The following is a 16,175-nucleotide window of genomic DNA, read 5'->3' on the forward strand; positions in this document are numbered from 1 at the left end:
GAGGAAAGATATCTAGGTTCTTAAACAAATACCTCTTTGCATGTCAAGTATAGTGACATTTGGTATCCCTTGAGAAATGTTTGGATTGTGCAGTCCCCCTAAGGTAGTTTCAGAGCCAAGAAAATGTCAGTGATCTTTCTACTTTTCCCTTGAGCCACAATAAAACACAGGTTCTGATTAGTTGTTTGGGTGACACCTAGTCTTGTTTTGATGGAGTTTGGTAAAACAAGAAAGAAGATCCAATTTTCCCAGGCCCATAAAATACATGTAGTGGTAAGAAAATTGGGTTAGACTGTGTTTTTCCCTGCCATGACATAGTACAGCAATACCCCCTAAGGGATGGTTAAACCTTTTAGCATATGCTTGGTTGATCTATCTTACACTGAGTTATCAGTGGGTCAGCTGAAAGGGCAGAAGCCACAGGAGAAATATGAGAAGTCTGAGATTAGAGTTCTGAATTGTAAGGTGTGTTTTATGTACTTGGAATGGGGTGAGGGACATGTAGGACATGGTAGGAAAGGAAAGACTCTTTAAGGTGCTTTTGCTTTTGTCTACTATTTTGTCAGCTTTTCTCTAGATTGCCATTACTCTTCTACACAATCAGAATTGCCTGCTTTTCTGATGTAAAATTTACCCTATATATTTATTTTTCCGGTAGCTGATGATCAGATGTAGTAGAATTTCTGCCCCGTAGCACATCACCAGTTTTAAGCTGAGACATGAGACACTTGGATCAAAACAAAATATTTCTCCTGATTAAGGGATGTGAAGGGTAAACCAAAGGAGGAGGCTGCAATGCTTAGTAAGACATGTACGCATTATCCTGCCCATGTAATTGTAACCCCTCTGTACAGTATGTTCACAAATAAAATTAAATTAAATTAAAAAAAATAAAGTATCTTGAGGGAGATTATCTGAATGAAGATAATGCTTATTTAGAGAAAAGGGAGACAAATATATGCTGGCACTATAATATAGGGGTTTTTTTAACCAGGAAGCCTAATATCAGGCAAACTGGGATGTCCAGAAGGACATCTGGGGGACATAACTGTTGATCAGTATATCCTCTCAGTGATATCGTATGCTATTTTAATACCCTTGAGAGCACCTGAGAAAATTCCTTCTTTACAAAAGATTTTTTTTCAAGTTTTACTTTGTATTGAAAATGACATTACCTTATGTTGCCCTTTAAAGAATGAAAACTGAGAGATCACATATTGAAGTTAATAGGGCTTCATTTTCTTTTAATTCTTCATAAGTCTTCAAATCACATTGTTTGCTTTCACAATACTGAGACTTTTTTTTAAGCCCAGGCATTTGGGAAGCAAGTGAACCAAGTGAATTCCGTACTGCCTGGTACAGCACTGAGTAAAATGCAAGCTAAAATTGGATTAGTGGATTGCTATTAAAACAGGGAAGAGACAGATTTCTCACGCTGGATTTGAAGATCTTGGAGCTTGAAATAGCATATCTTGATTCCAAATCAACTTAGGGAATTACTGAGAGAAGATAAGCATTGATTGCTGTGTTGAGAGGACTTTGTCAACAATGGCATTTGGAAATCTGGAGATGGAGACTTACAGAGTGACCTAGAGAACTTGTTTCTGTTTTGAGCAAAATGGATTTTGTTGTTTAAAACCTTGCTTACTCATTTACTGTGCAACACCTTTTATGGGATTTCAGACACAATTTAATTCACAAGGACACATCAGAGAAAATATGTTCTTCTTAGTAAATCAGGAATTGACTCTATTTGTTTCTGAGAATAAGAATGTTTCTTCAGTTTATCTTTGTGCTGAAATATTAACCTCTGGAATTTGTGAATAACTATTTCTCTTACGCAGTAAAATATCTTTGTAGGTTTTCTTTTTCTGGAGTGAAAAGATTGACTCCTAGAATACTAAAATAACATATAAATGCTGCTACAAATCTTACAGAAATCTTAATGAAAAACTATTAAAACCCCATCTAGATGTAAGCAAAAGGGAGTGTTTACTTGAGAAATTCTGTTAAGAAAGTAAATGTAAACATGTATGGAATTCAGGTTATTTTTTTTAAATAGCTGTCAAATGTCAGTGTAGTGAAATTCATCATTTAAATTTATTACCATCTAAGCAATTTTAAAGTATCCTATATAATAGCACATTCTTTCTGAAGTAATTCTTTCAGATCCTATGAGAATTTAGTGAGAGTTCAACTTTATACTTAAAGAAGGTCCTATCCACATGGCTAGAATTTAAACTGGTGATGAAATTGGAAGAGGTCATTGGTTACTCCTGAGATTCCTTGTAAAGCAAAAGGCCTGGAGCCACTAAGAATTCAAAGGAAAGTCAGTCTTGAGTTTTACTCAAAAAAACAGTTGATAGCAGCTACCTGATGAATTTAGGCCTTCATTCCTTTAAAAAAAAATGCTAGCATAAATTAACTGTACAAAGGGGTCTTGTGATACTTACATACAAAGTAATCATTAGCAAAAAGAACAATACTGGAGATATCACAATACCTGATTTCAAATTATACTACAGACCCATAGTAACAAAAAAGCATGGTATTAACATAGGCTCTGATCTTTTGAATGTACCCCTGGTTCTCCAGAGAGACAACAGAGCCCACCACTGGGCAGGTTGGGATGTGTGGAGATATTTTTATTACAATTTCATAAGTCAGGATATGAGTATAATTCATATTGATCAATGTCATCCCTTCCATCATTCTCCCCTACATCCCCCTTCCATCCTAACCCTCAAGTTATGAAGTTCATAATGTACCTTATTTTAATGTAATGTACATTGGCTAGAAGACTGCATTTGTTCACTCTTCCTCCCTCTGCAATACATGGGGATATACTTTAGCTTCACTATTATATCAGAGGCTACGGATGTCTAGTGGGGAGCAGTCGGATAGGTTGCTTAGCATTGTATAATGAGCAGGACAGTCCCCACAACCAACATGATCTGGCTCCAAAGGTCAATAGCGCTGCAGCTGAGAAACCTTGCTACAAAACCACAAGCAAAAGAGGCTTTTTATTTTGTACTGGATTTTTAAATCGAGGCCTCACACTCTTACTTAGCTTGATAACTCGTGGCTAGTACTGTTCTGTTGAGACTTGCTTGTTAATTGGAGATGCAGTCTCATGGACACTTCTTCCCCGAGCCAGCTTTGAACCACAGTCCTCCAGATTTCAGTCTGTTGAATAGCTAGGATTACAAACATTAGCCATTGGTATCCAGGTAACAGACTTTTGATATGACGTCAGTATAAAAAATACTAGAAAGGGGGGGCTGAGGGTTTAGCCCAGCGGAAGGGCGCCTGCCCGGCGCGCGCAAGGCCCTGGGTTCGGTCCTCAGCCCTGGGAAAAAAAAAAAAGACATAAAAGCCACAAAAATACTAGAAAGGTAACCAAAGTATTAGAAAATCACAAATTGAGACCTCATTAGTAAACTTCCCAAATTGAGGAATATGAAACCATAACCCATATCAGAATTTAGCTCATAGTCAGCTAAGCTGCTAAGATTTTATCATAAATTAACTTGTGTGACTTGGAACAACTTGACAGTTGTCTTATTAGTATGGCACATAGGACTGTCTCATTTATCTTTTATTTGAGAAAATCCAACATGCATTCTTCATAGCCTTAACTATCATTCAGGCTTAATAATGTGCATTCTCATATAAGAAAAAAAATATTTGGCCATTCATGTATTACCCACTATGAATTTTTTGTCTAACTCCTGTGTTTTCAATTTTTTAAGTCTTTTAGTATTAAATTTATGCATTATATTTCAAATAGTTATGCAAAGGAGTTTCAATTCATCATGTCAATTTATATGTACAATGTATAGGAGATAATATTCCAAAGCTCTCTCTATATGTAAGCTAAGTTAAAGATGAATAGATGGATAGATGGATCATATATTTTATATATAATATCTAATATTATTTTCTTAATCTGTAGTACACTCCAGTTTTACATAGTCTCATTTTTTTTGTTTGAATTGTGTAGGAGTTGTATTTTCTGGTCCTTTTCAAAACACTTCAAACTTTTGCTAACGTTACTAGAAGCTACCCCAGAAAAAGTATCACAGAATTTAAGTAAGCCATATTTTATACCCAGATGGATTTCTGAGTCTGTCACTAGTTTTGTGGCCTTGGTCAAGTCATTATCCCCTCCTTGGAGATTCCATTTGCTTACACACACTTGCACGTAACAAGCAACCGTGATGTTTATATATATATATATATATATATATATATATATATATATATATATATATATATATATACATACACATATAGATAGATATGTGTGTGGTTTAGGTATGTAAGTACACATATGTGCATGTATGTGTAAATATTTAAAGGATAATGTATATACATATACATGCATCAATACATGGCTTAAAATCTTTTCAACACACTCCCACACATGGTTTTAAAAGACTGTTTATTATAGATACACATACACATATGTCTATGTGGTTTAAATACTATTCAACACATATATTTTAAATCCATAAAGATGTATGCTTTTAAATCTATATCTTATACATCCACAGTTAGTAATATTACCTTTAGAATTTGATTTGTCTCCCAATCCTAGCTCTGTAAACTTCTTAGCTATATGGCAACTTGCTTCTCTGAGATTTACTTTTTTTTATTTTTTAACTTTTGCTTTGTTTTGTTTTTGGTCAGTCGTGGGGCTTGAACTCAGCCTGGGCGCTGTCCCTCAGCTTTTCACCTCAAGGCTAGCGCTCTACCGCTGGAGCCACTGCACCATTTCTGGCTTTTTTTTCTGTTTATGTGGTGCTGAGAAATGGAACCCAGGGCCACATGCATGCAAGGCAAGCACTCTACTACTGAGCCACCTTCCCAGCCCCTTATTTTTATTTTTAAAATTTTTATTTTATTGTAAACATTCTGTACAGAGGGGTTACAGTTACATGAGAAAGGCAATGAGCTCATTACTCATCAATCATTGTTACCCCTTTCCTTGTGACAACAACACGAGATTTACTTTTCTCCTCAGCATGAGTCAGTATAATCCTAACACCTTACTTAGACACTTAAATACGATTAGATAAAACATACCATGATGTATGTTGAGCACAAAAATCTCGCACATTAAATGGCAATACTGTCATGATAGTTTCTGTGATTATTATCACTATTCTTAAAAGCTCAGTGGGAAACAGTACACTTTCCAATCACTAAGTACTCAAGAACTGCATGATTGCAAGTTGATACTTTACTGCATGATGACACTAAAGCTTATTATTTCCCTTTTAAAAACATAAGTCTTGGGTTTGGGCATGATAGACTAGTACCTAAATAACACAGGCTACTGCTTTGTTGTAGAAAATAAGACTATGTCCATGTAGTAATTGACTCTTTAATGGAAGCAAATAATTCTACTACCTGATGTCTGAAGAGTGGTAACCAAACTGTGCATGGACCAGGCTGGAATCAAGGCCAAAGCTATCTGGTCTGGGGGCGGGGGGGATATCAATGGTTGCAGCAAAAAATCGTAGTGGTGGCTGTGATTTCCTCAGTGTACTAACTCATTCATTATGTTTGAGTTCTCAAAATCCATTCACCCCCAGTAGTGCAATGAGCTGGGGACCAAGCCTTTAACACATGAGACTTTTGGGGGTGCACTTTATATTCACACCATAATACAGTCTGTTTCACAGGACCAGAAAAGCTGAATTGTTCATCAGCTCAAATTAATCTGATATACTTGCCTTCTTGCATGGAGTTGGCCTTCTGAGGAACTTATATAACTCAGTCATCTGATTTTTATTCCCATAATTAAACTGACCAGTTCTATATTTTAAATATTTTTCTCTCAGCCTATTATTTAAAATTTTATCTGTTTGTTTTTATTGCTGTGGAATCAAATTTATGACCACAAGTTCAGTGGTCAAAATGTAAGTCTGAAAATGGGTCTTTCCAGGCTAAAATAAAGGGTTCACAGTGCTGGTTCTTTATGCTTCCTTGTCTTTCCCAGCTTCTGGATGTTGCTGTATTCTTTGGCGCCTGGCCACCTTCGAGCAATGCCATGACTTCTGCTTCTACTATTACTAAATTCCCTTCTCTGATTCTGACATTCCTGCCCCTTTCGTTCCCACATAAGGACTCTTGTATTTACATTGGTCCCATCTCCATAACTGAGGACAATCTTTCCATCACAGGATCCCTAATTGATAAAAATCTGTGTAGTCCGGATATGGACATATTTTGGGAGGTATTATTCTACATACCGCAAGACCCCCTGAATAAAGTATCTATATAGTATTTCTTGTAAAATATTTCTCTTATCATGCAAATTATGTCATATGTCTTGTTTTCCTTTCTGCCTTGGTTACCGTGGCTCTCAGTGATAATCTCTGTGTTTAGTTCTAACTCTGCATCACTTACTGTCTAATCCATCTACTTCCCTTGGTTCCTCTAGATGTTTCTTTCCTTTGTCACTTGTTGTAAGTTGATCTTGAAACAGAACTAGAATATAGAACATTTTGGCTTAACTCAAGTCCCCTGATTCCTAATCACTTACTTCCCAAGCCTCCCTTCCAATGAAACATTGTCTCATTTGGCACCTGGGCTTCCTCTTTCCTGTATCATACTCTCCATTTCTTTCTCTGCCTTCCCCAGGGACATTCCTCTCCCTTCAAGCCATCTACCCATCTAGTTGTCAGTCCTCCAGGGGCTGCATCTGTGGAATTCCCCCTTCACTCACTGGGTAGATTCTGTTATGGTCCTTTGTGCTGTGATGGATGAACTAGTCTCTGAACTCTTGGTCAGCTTGCCCATGGAAGAAAGATTCTCTGAACTGATTTCAAATACACTGGGCTCATTAAAGTACTTGAACAAATTGCCCTAGAAACTCCCGTAATAGCCACACACCTCAGGGAGATGAATAATATTATCCATATGTTGCAGGAGGAAATATTGAGTCAAAGTAGGTAGAGTGAGCTATAGATTCTATTTCATTGGGAAAATTATCTTGGTTTTCGATGACTTAGATGGATGAATCCCAATCCCAGTTTTCCATTTCATCAGTGTACCCTAATTATTATTAGAAGTGGTTTGACAAAATAATTTTATTAGCCTAATTAAAATATACATTTTAGATACTACATTATGGAATGGTCAAATGAGTGGAGAATGTACTGCAAACTTAAGAAACATAATGACTAAAATGTCTGCCAAGATGTTTTGAAGTTAAGCATGTATGTGCCACTTAACAAGTTTTTATAAAATAAATATCAATATGGACATTTTCTCCTTATGTCTCAATTTTTTCCATCCCTCAAAAACCACCTCAAATGTTCTTGCGACATGAGACCTCCATTTGTACTCTTTTTCTCATCTAATTCTATGAACATCTTAGTTGGATTCTTCTTTTTTTTTGTTTTTATTTTTATTTTATTTTTTTATTTTTTTTAAATTTAATTTAATTTTATTTGTGAACATACTATACAGAGGAGTTACAATTACATGGGCAGGATAATGCGTACATTTCTTACCAAACATTGCAGCCTAGTTGGATTCTTCTTAGTTCATGTATCATCTCTGATCTAGCTATATATGATAGATAGGTAGATGCATGTATAGATAGATCTCATACATGTAAGTATATTTCATATAGATAGATCTCTATATGTATCCTATACATGTTTGTAATGCATTGATTTTTGAATTTATGTTAGTTACTTATGTACATCTTTTTTCTCTTTCAAGCTCTAATATGTGTGATGGTACAGTAAATCTTTGACTCATCATCCTTGAATTTTCCACAAGACTTACCCAGTGTCACTCCTAATTGTAATATGAATGTATTTCATCAGTGAATGAATGAGAAAGACTGAACAAGAAAGTGAGTGAATGAATGAGAAAGACTGAACAAGAAAGTGAGTGAATGACTTCTGGATGTCATTTAAATGAGCAGTCAAGTTCATGTACATCACCCAGTGTAGGAAGGAACAACCAACAAGTGTGTCATGGTTACTCAGTTAGACAAGGGTCAGTAAGGCAAGGCTAGACAAGGCAGTTCATAGCAGATAATTTAGTCCAAACTTTAGGTTGATGATGGATTCCATTCTGTCTGCCTCATGCGATCAGATGGCCTAGGGGCCCTTATGCAATAGTTGGAGTTAAAAGGGTGTCTACACTGGGCACTGGTGGCTCACACCTATAATCCTAGCTACTTAGGAGGCTGAAATCTGAGAATCACAATTCGAAGCCAGCCCAGGCAAAAAAAAGTCCCCATGAGACTCTTATCTCCAATAAACTACCCAAAAAGGCCAGAAGAGGTGCTGTGGTTAAGTGGTAGAGTTCTTGCCTTGAGCACAAAGAGGCTTAAGGACGACACCCAGTCCCTGAGTTCAAGCCCCAGGACTGTCAAAAAAAGTGTCCAATATTTTAAATGTACCCTGCTTCTCTTTAAAAAAGGATAAAGTAGAAAGGGTAGGGCACCTACTGTGACCTACATTTATATCACTTCTTGCTCTTGTCATCGGACTCTCTCATGTAAGCTCACCATTCAAATACAGGAAGAAACTATTTTTTTCTGCTGCACTCAGGATAACAAGTTCAAGAAGAAATGTACTCAATACCTTACATATGTAACTATAACCCCTCTGTTCATCACCTTGACAATGAAATTAATTTTTTAAAGCTGGTGGTATGGAATCCAGCCTTAGAAGCGTTACACAAGGCACTTATGTTGGTTGAACAATGTAAATTCTAGAAAGTAAAAATTAATATTCTCACTTCTTAGAGATGATAGAATGAAAGAGCCTTAACAATTTTAATGTCCTGACCAAGATGATGTATGTACTTCTGAATCTACCTTCTCCTCATTACATGGAAGGTATGCTACCAAGAGATGCTCTCTCCTCTCTCCATACATACATACACACATAAATATATATATATATATATATAATAGTGTACTAGTACATATACTATATGTATACCTATATTTATGTAATATATAATGAAAATATGTACCTGAGCATTTTTTTGGGGGGGGTCCAGTCGTGGGGCCTGAACTCTGGGCCTGGGCGCTGTCCCTCAGCTCTTTAGCTCAAGGCTAGCACTCTACCACTTGAGCCACAGCGCCATTTCCAGCTTTTTTCTTTTTGCCTATGTGGTGCTGAAAAATCAAACCCAGAGCCTCAGGAATGCAAGGCGAGCGCTCTACCACTGAGCCACCTTCCCAGCCCCATACCTGAGCATTTTGATTCAATAAAATGAACCAAGTTGTTTTAACTATGGTCATACTTAAGATGAAAGTTTAAGACAAAACAATACCAATTATATATTTTTAAAATATGCTAGGCCCACACTGGGCTCTAAATCCCAATTCTCCTGCCTCAGCCTCTTAAGTAACTAAGATTACAGGCATGCATGAATGTATCTAGCTCATGATCTTAGATGGTAATATTTGAGTACCTACTGTGTGTAAGTTTTAGGGATGGGCATTTTCCATATTGTCTTTTATTCCAGCCGCATAATCATCTTAGGGGTAGATGTGGTTCTCTTCCTTTTATAAATGAAGAAACTAAGCCCCAGAGTCATTGAATGACTCTCTCAAAATCATAAAATGAGCAGTAAAATGAATTGAAACACAGGTCATCTGATTCTGGAGTCTGTACTTTTTCTAATTATCCTCAGCATCTACTCTTACTATATGAGCTCTCACTTTAAAAATGTACTGAAATCTAAAGTCTTTGAAATGCTGGAAGTGAATCTTTTGAATGTTATTCTTTAATATCTTTGGACCCGGGTATTTTTAATAAGTTCTTAAATTGCAGCATTAATGTACAAAAACTTATTTCTCTGTCTAAAAGGAAACCGAAGCCTCAGTTTCTACTTGCGATGATAAGTCTTTCTCAGTTCATTGAGAAAGGATATTTCTTTGTTCAAAATATGATGCATTTCCCATTGAAACCCAAACAACTTGACAGTTTCTCTTCTACTGACCCTTGCAGTTATCCTAGAAGTATGATCTGACCCTGAGAAGGCAGTGGAAGAAGGCTAATTCATTGGCACAGAATGGATAGAGATGGGGTGGGCAGCATTCTTTACTTTCATCCCTGTTAACTTATTCCCCACCCAAATGCTTGTAACTTAACCTCATCCTTTCACTGTTCCCAGCCTGACATTGCCTCCACACAGCAGCCTTTGAGATGGGACCCTTATCTAGAGTTACATCACGCATACTTCTTAGCAGCTTCCCAGCTCTCACATTCTGGCCACTCCATCTGTACCACTCATGGTGTGACATAGGAACATCTCCAATTTCCTCTTCATTTAGAAGTAGCCAAGGAAAACTTGAAGCCAGCCAGCCAGCCAAGACCTTTCCTTCATTTCTGTTCCACTCTGGCTTCCCTCTACTAGAGCAAAGAACCCCACAAAGCTACCTCTTTCCAGCCTTCCAAATGGGAAATATAACACTCCTAGCTTTCAGAAACAAAATCTCATTTGTACTTTTTTTCTGTATTTCTGTAGTCTGAATCAGCAAGGGCTCTGGCGCTTGACATTTAAAGAAAGGCTTTCCAAATTAAAAAAATCCCATTTCTTCCTCAAAAATTCCAGTTGTTATTTACCAAACAAACTTTGTTTTTCAGATTACTGTGATCTGTTATAGATTTACTAACTCAATTCAGCAAAACAATTGCAGTTTGCATTCTAAACAGCATCTGGAAGCAGTGTGTACAGAAAAAAGTTTGTTGTCACCTGGTAGGCAGGGAAGGGTATTGGAAGGCATGATGTGAGAAGCATGGGAGATGTTGAGATGTTATCTGGCATGGATTACACGTTACTATAATTTATCATTATAGTGTGCCATGCTATCTAAGATGATACTGATAGAAACCCATCTCAAAGCATTTGTGCCAAGTAGCAAGTCAGAAAGAGTAACCAAACATTGAATAGCTTTGTATGATATGCAAATGTGTTTGCATACAATTGCTCTTATCTCTGCAGGAATGCTGTGAAGTGCTGTTTTTGATCATTTCAGTAAAAATATCAAAGGTTTTAAAATTTGCATATTTGCTATAAAATCCATGCATTCATTTATTTCTTCTAGAGGTAAAGACATAGATATAGATATAAATCTACAGATACCTGTGGTTTTAACTGAGGAAAATTCCACCCTGCGTCGCACATTTGGCAATGCCTGGAGCCATAGTTAGTTATTACAACTATGTATGGACCTCTAATGGTAGAGGTCAGGGATGCTGCCCAACAAGTCACACAGTAGTTCTCCCCACACATACGCATACAACAAAGCGGTATCTGTTCTACATGTCAATAGTGCTAAAGTTGAAAATGAAATAGGTGGTAGATACCATAACTCAAGCTGAATATATTGTAAGTTCTGCACTAGACTGAGAATTACCAAGGCTTTCTTCATTGGCAGCTTGATTTAGTGTAAAACTCATGTATCTTTACACCTCAGAATCCTAGGCTAAATACAAACCCAATATTTTATCGGGAAAGATGGTGTTTATCTTCTCCCAGAATCTATTGCCTTTCTAACCATCATATTTTAGGAATAAAGCCATCAAAACATGCATTTCTAAGTAAAGTTAATTTTCTGGACAGGATACATAATTCCTAATGCTGATAACAAATTCAGCAGACTTAATCAGATTCAGATTTGGTATGCTATTGCAGTAGAAAAGGAAAATAAATATAAGTGGGCTCTTTAGAATTTTTGGCTCTTGTGAAAGAGTTTAAGTAATTTGCTGCATTAAAGTTTAAATCTTAGGAGAACTTCACATAGGTGACAGAAAACTAATGAAAGAAGACATATGCATCTCTCTCTTGTGTCTTTACAAAGTTAATTCTCTACTCTTCCAATTTCAACACACCAACCATTATCAAAACCTCACAGTTTCTACTTAGACATTTCCACATTGTGGTTTCTCCGATGCAAATCAATAAAAGATTTGGAGACTTCGGTGTGAGTATCTCATCCATGAAGTACATGCTTGGACTGATTTGAGGCACACAGTAATCAAGAGCTTTTGTTGGGTTGTTAATATGCCAATATAACCATGTCAGAACTATCCTGATTGGTGGTTAATACAATTTCAAATCCCCTTTTGAAAAAAATACCATGGGAATTGTGAATGCAAGCCAGTCTGTAGAAATACATCACATGTATGAATTGCAGATTAATCATGGTGTTCGATGATCAAGAAATCTTCTGTGAAATACTGAGATTCTTCTGTTAAGAACCCCCCCCAAAAAGATTTCACATGTGTAACTGTGAAAACTTTAGTGAGTCTCATGAAATTTTAAGCTAACATTTTTCTTTGCCTCCTATTGTGTTTATTCACTGAGAAATCAAAAACTAGATAGATTTCTAAATAGAAGTACCCATTAGTATGAAATCAAGGCCAATACTAAATGAATCCTTCTGGCATCGGGATAGTAGAATATGCGGATTTCTCAGGGAACAACTCTTACAGCATGCTGCTTCCATTGCCAAAAACTTGGTGAGCACATAAATTGGCATGTTGAATTGAAACTCCTTTGTACAATTATGTAAGGATAACACAAAAGTAAAAAGCTTTGTGCTCAGTCTGTCCAAGTCTCCTGAAAAAGTTGCTAAACCAAAGCTGTTCATTTATATGTGTGCAAAACTTTCAGTATCACATAGGAAAAAAAAGCCCTACCATCTGATCATAGATGCATGTGTCTATCTGTCTTCCTCCTTCCCTTCATCTCTCCCACCTTCCTGTCTTGTACTGATAGATGATAGATAAATCTCAGGTTTCTCAGTTCTTTTACAGAATCATCCTTTTCTCTGATTTCAATAACCTAACACCAATGTTTTGCTGTATCTTTTTGTTACCTTTGTATGTCCCTGCCTCTGTGTTTCTGTCTCTCTTGCTTCCAATAGATCTTTCTTAATGTTGTTTCACTTCTCTGGCCACAATGTGGTAAAGATGCTCCTTGACTTAAAATAGAGTTATGTCCTGATAAACATATTGTAAGTTGAAAGCATCAGAAGTCAAAAATGCTTGGCCTATCAAACATCCTAGCGTAGCAGCCCAGTATATTGTAAAATATTGATTTCATCCGCTTGGTCATGGGGCTTACTGAGTGGGAGATGCAACCATTTCCCATTGTCCAGCATCAAAATAGGATTTCATGACACTTCACAAACCTTGAAAATGGCCAAAATTCAGACTTCAAAGCATGATATTTTACTGAATGCATTCTGATTTCACTATTATAAAGTTGGAATCCTGAGTTGATCCATTGTAAGTCAGGCATTATCTACATACTGTTGGATTGCTCTTCTATTTAAAACTTTTTTAATAACTTCAGATCAATGAAAAAGTTTCAAAGAAAGTACAGAGAAATTCTTTATACCTTCCTCTTGTACTCCAGCAACATCTTCTCCTACATGGCACATTCGTCAAAAGTAGTTCAGTGCTAGTAACAAAACATTGACATGTATTTGAATTTCTCCAGTCTTTTCACAGATGTCCTCTTTTCTGTTCCCAATGCAATGCAAAGTCCCACATTACATTTAGTTATCCTATCTCCTTAGGTTTCTGAGACCTGTGACAGTCTCTCTATCTTTCCTTTCCTTTTAATACTTGGACAGTTTGTGGAAGAATTTCTCAAATATTTTGTACAATGTGCCTCATTAAGATTTATCTGTTAGGGCTTGGAATATGGCTTAGTGGTAGAGTGCTTTCCTCGCATGCCTGAAGCCCTGGGTTCGATTCCTCTGTACCACATACACAGAAAAAGCTGGAACTGGTGCTGTGGCTCAAGTGATAGAGCGCTAGCCTTGAGCAGAAGAGGCTCAGGGACTGTGCCCAAGTCCTGAGTTCAAGTCTCAGGACTGGGGAAAAAAAGATTCATCTGTTGTTTTCACTTAATTAGACTGTGGCTATAGGTTTGAAAAAACCTACATGGAGAACCTTCATGGAGAAGTGTCATGCTCATCCAATTGTAATGCTATATAGTCTACCAAAATCACATTAGTGATGACATGCTCATGTTTTTTTTTTTTTCAGTACCACGAAGCACACAGTTCTCCTAATTTAAAAATGAGAAAATGAGATGCCCTATATGTTTCATTAAAACATACCTTTTGAAATTTTTCCAACCTTTACTTTCATTTACCCTAATGTTTGCTACACAGAATTTACCTAACATTTTTTGATGAACAAGTGAATGACACTTAATTTGTCTCTGTCCTCCTCTTTGCCATGGATCAGGGCCTTGGGTAGAATAAAGAAATCACAACTTGTTTAGATGCTAACCATGTATCAATTCAATCACAGTGATAGATTTGAATTATTATGAGTTCATTAAAAGTACTCTAGAGAACTGAGAACTGGAGTATACTTTCATCTTCCTAAAAGATCATTCAAGTTTTCATTTGGTTTTGGTATTCAACTCTGATGTTTTAAACAGGGCTAATGAAGTGCGATCTACATGTTGGGAGTTAAGAAATACAGACTTTGGGGAAATAAGAGGGAGTTTAGAATTGTTAGTGGAAAACTGCTCATTTCTATTGCTGTTTGAAGATTCTCCTGCTTGCGTGGTTATTGGCCATCTCATTAAAAATGCTCTCAACATCATCCTGAAACACCTGCCTAGCCAAATGGAAACAGGCAGCCATTTAAGAGTTCTGGCTTTATTTTCTGGATAGCTTGATGAGTTTTCATGCTTTACTTAAAGCAGTGAATTTTATGCAGCCAATGGATGCAAGGAAAAGATACAATGTCAAATGAATGGGTTAAAAAAATCTCAATTTGATTTATATTATAGACCATGCATTCTCTCAAAGCTCAATTGCAAGGGCCAAAATAATTGCTAGTTTTTGCTAGCGGCGTTGTTAGCCAGGGGAACCTCACTTTAAGCAGTCTGCTTTTCTTGTGCACATTATAGAAAGCTTCTCTGCCACTGTAGGCAGAGGAGGGAACCAAGGACTGACCTGAAGCAACAGGAGTGTCTATGTCTCCCATTCTTTTCTATATTGGTTGTTATTATTTTAAACTACACTGACATATTACAAGCAGTTGAATGTCCAAAGTGCCTTTTGAGATTTTTTTCCCCTTTGATGGGAGCAAGGGGGAATCTAGTCTTTTGCTTTTGAGAATAAACGTTATTCACTAAAAAGGAGACACTAACCGAGGCTGACAATGGGTCCAAACTTCAGATAATAGGTCCATACAGAAAATGGGAACAATTTTTGGTCTTTAAAGTACTCTTTAGGTTCAGAAACGATTATGAAAACCATGGGTGACAAGAATGACCTTTGCAGGGAATCAAACACTGAAAAATCAGTTTAAAATAGAATTTCAAAAATAAACTCCTCAAGACCATGTGGATACTATAGTGAATTTGCCGTTTGGGTAGTTGGATGCAGGATTGCAAAGGAAAGGTTTCTTAAGATAAGCATTTGTGTTTCAAATTTCCCCCACTTGGCTCTTTATGATAACAGCTTTCGTAAATAGCATCGCAGTTGAAACATTTATTATTGGAACAGAAATGCAATTACATGCAGATGTTGTCCTGTGATTCATTGCTTTGTGCTATATACATTTTCAAGCTGGAGGAATAAGCAGGTCATCAAGCAAATGCTGCAGCCTGAGCTTCACTTACTCTCCTGACTTGCATTATCTAATCTCTTTTTGTGAGTGTTGCCATAATCTAGGCCTCTGTGGCTCTTCTTGGCAGTATGTTTCCTTATGCAATTTCTTCAACTACTGTCAAAAATGTCTTTTCATCCCATGTAAGTGTTCTTTACTTATTGGAACCTGGTTCTTTCTCCAACATTCCTGCCCTGAGGCATATAAATGGCCACGAATGGGGTTTTTTTTTTCCTTCACGTTTTCTATTTTTGGTTAGGAGAATTTGGGATTTGTCTTGCTTTTCTTTGGACTTTTCATTGAATGAAGTATGTTCATGTCACATAGTGGTGATTGTTATAAAGGATGTTTAATGGGGAAAGTGGCATGGAACCACTGGGGGCAGAATGGCTGGTGACATCAGTCATTTTCATGGGAAGCTATGTATTGAGAAAGATGTTTACCTGAAATCTAAGGGTTGAGATGTTAGCAGTGAAGATAGCAGATGACTCCATTTTCTATGGCCACTGTTAGAAAAGAAATGATCACACACTCAGTGTT

Source organism: Dipodomys merriami, unplaced genomic scaffold (genome assembly GCF_024711535.1).
Source record: "Dipodomys merriami isolate MVZ:Mamm:240054 unplaced genomic scaffold, mDipMer1.0.p SCAF_3, whole genome shotgun sequence".
Taxonomy (NCBI): domain Eukaryota; kingdom Metazoa; phylum Chordata; class Mammalia; order Rodentia; family Heteromyidae; genus Dipodomys; species Dipodomys merriami.